The sequence below is a fragment of the Miscanthus floridulus genome, chromosome 3 (genome assembly GCF_019320115.1).
Source record: "Miscanthus floridulus cultivar M001 chromosome 3, ASM1932011v1, whole genome shotgun sequence".
NCBI classification, from domain to species: Eukaryota; Viridiplantae; Streptophyta; class Magnoliopsida; order Poales; family Poaceae; genus Miscanthus; species Miscanthus floridulus.
Window position 1 is genome coordinate 127,714,473 of NC_089582.1, and position 2,745 is coordinate 127,717,217.

Consider the following 2,745-nt stretch of genomic DNA (forward strand, 5'->3'; position numbering starts at 1 on the left):
TTGATTTTTCAATCTTTACATCTTGCAACATTTTATTTAATTATCTAGTTTGAACAATTCATTCTTATATGTTAATTTTGAACACTGAATTATTCACTTGAAGGAATTTTTACTATTGGTTGGAGTGCTTGTGTAGTTGATTACGTAGTGTGGTGGTCGTCATATTCGAAAGGGAATATTATGTTCTTGCCCCTACTTTGATGTCCAATTGTGATTTTACCCTCGCTTTTGTCATCGTTGTGATTTTACCCCTGCCTTGTAACTACTAAGGCTCAGTTTACCCACACTTTTAACTCTGTTAGTTGTATCTCGAATAAAAAAATTAAAAAACTACAAAACCCTTCACAATAAGACCAAAGGACAACAATACTCCTTATCCACTCGTACCCTCCCCAATCCCCTATCCTCTCTATCTCTCTCATTCTCCTCACGTCAATCCTCTGAAACCCTAGCAGCGGCGTGGGCATGGGGTGCGGCTGGGCGGCTCCTTGCGTTGCGCGACAAGGGCACGGGCGTGGCCCCGAGCGGCCAGGCCATGTTCATCGGGTAGGCAGGCGCCCAGGTGTCGGGCGGCAAGGGCGTGGGCGGCGTGAGCGTGGGGTGCGGCTGGGTGGCTCCTTGCGCCGCGCGACGAGGGCACGGACATGGCCCCGAGCGGCCAGGCCCCGTTCATCGGGCGGGCAGGCGCCCGGGCGTTGGGCGGCCAGGGCCCAGTGGCGGAGCGTGGGGTGCGGCTGGGCAGCGACGAGGGACGAGCGCGGCCCCGAGCGGCCAGGCCCTGTTCATTGGGCGGTTAGGTGCCCCAGCATCGGGCGGCCAGTGCCCAGCGCGGTCGTGGCGGCCAGGAACAGAAGCGAGCAGGCATCGTGGTGTAGTTAGCGAGGACAGGATCAGTGACCCCGGCGAGATGGATTTATGCGATGTTGGTGAAGAGATTAGGAAAGATTTGGAGCTCCTATGATTTGGTCTATAGGAAAATTAGTATCAATCTGTAGGAAGAATGAGTTTCTGTCTGTAGAGCGATTTAGCTAACTGTGTATTCGGTGATGTGATTTGTAGGCCAAATTACATGTATTTGAAATGTTTGCAATCTGAGGTTTAATCATGGTTTGTAATATGGTCATTCAGGCACGAGTTTACCTTAAGATCGTGCATCTGCGTGGTGTACTAGTGTAGGTGGCATGCAATTTTACACTGACTGCATTTGAATCATATGGACTCCTTTTGTAATTTGCATAAATAAGGATGCTATGTTTGTATTCTATTCAGGCTGATGGTCAGATGCCCGGTGACAAGACCATTGGGGAGGTGATGATGCTTTCAACACCTTCTCCAGTGAGACTGGCGCTGGGAAGCACGTCCCCCGTGCTGTGTTTGTTGACCTTGAGCCCACTGTCATCGATGAGGTGAGGACTGGCACCTACCGCCAGCTCTTCCACCCAGAGCAGCTCGTCAGTGGCAAGGAGGATGCAGCCAACAACTTCGCTGTTGGTGGAGGAACGGGATCTGGCCTTAGTTCCCTACCCCAAGGATCCACTTCATGCTTTCTTCCTACGCTCCAATGATCTCTGCGGAGAAGGCCTACCACGAGCAGTTGTCCGTGGCTGAAATCACCAACAGCGCCTTCGAATCATCCTCCATGATGGCCAAGTGCGACCCCGCCATGGCAAGTACATGGCCTGCTGCCTAATGTACCGTGGTGATGTTGTCCCCAAGGATGTGAACGCTGCTGTGTGGCCACCATCAAGACCAAGCGCACCATCCAGTTCGTGGACTGGTGCCCGACTGGCTTCAAGTGCGGCATCAACTACCAGCCTCCCAGCGTGGTGCCCGGTGGTGACCTGGCCAAGGTGCAGCGTGCCATGTGCATGATGGGGGACCAAAATCATGGCGACAGGGTAGAACCTTGCCTACTCAAGTTGTTGACATGCATAGCTTTGACCTGCTGCAGCTAGTTAATTTCATAGCTGAGCACTACATGTGGGCTGAAACAGAAGGAACAGAAAGAACAGAAGGGGCTGGAACAGAAGGAAGAGGAAGAGGAGGGTGATTGGTTGCATTGTTAGGAATAGATGCATGAATGTGATGTATGACACTGAACATGTAATATCTCACTGTTAGCCACCGTTTTTGTTGGACTTGTATGTTGGATGAGGCTTGGTGCTGTATGGATATTTTTGCTACACTTTCACTTGATGTGATATTATATATCTATATTTGCATGCAGTGTGGAATCATATGTAACAAGTTGTGCAATGATGCTGTCAATTTAAAAAAAAACATGGGTAAAATCACAATGTATTCAGATAAGTAGGGGCAATTTCGCATGGGCAAACTTGTCCTTACTGAGCCCATTTGACACCATTAACTGTTGTTCACGGAATAGGGATAAACTTAAGCTTCGTTTAAAAAAAATAGAGATAAAATCACAACGATGACAAAAACAGAGATAAAATCTCTACTGAACGTTAAAGTAGGGGCAAAAACGCAATAGCCCTGAAATGATTGAGCTGAGCCGCTGCACTGGTACGTGGTAACGGAAGTAGCGCTCGCGCTGCAACTAATTTTCTTGCTGGTGATAACAAGTGGACTTGCGCATCTGGCCATGGGCATGATGCAGAAGGATCCTCCTGTACATACACACACAGATGCAGATGCTCGCTTTGTGAACTTCCCTTTCCCTTTATAGAAAGATGCACGACCACCTCGGCGTCTTTATTTGCCGTGTCCAAAGCTGAACGTCCT

The 2,745-nt window shown here is 49.3% G+C and overlaps 1 pseudogene; it reads left to right on the plus strand.

Moving 5' to 3' along the window:
- The first annotated feature begins 1,075 nt into the window (after positions 1-1,075).
- LOC136544401 (tubulin alpha-1 chain-like) lies at positions 1,076-2,050 on the plus strand (annotated as a pseudogene).
- Positions 2,051-2,745: the final 695 nt, after the last annotated feature.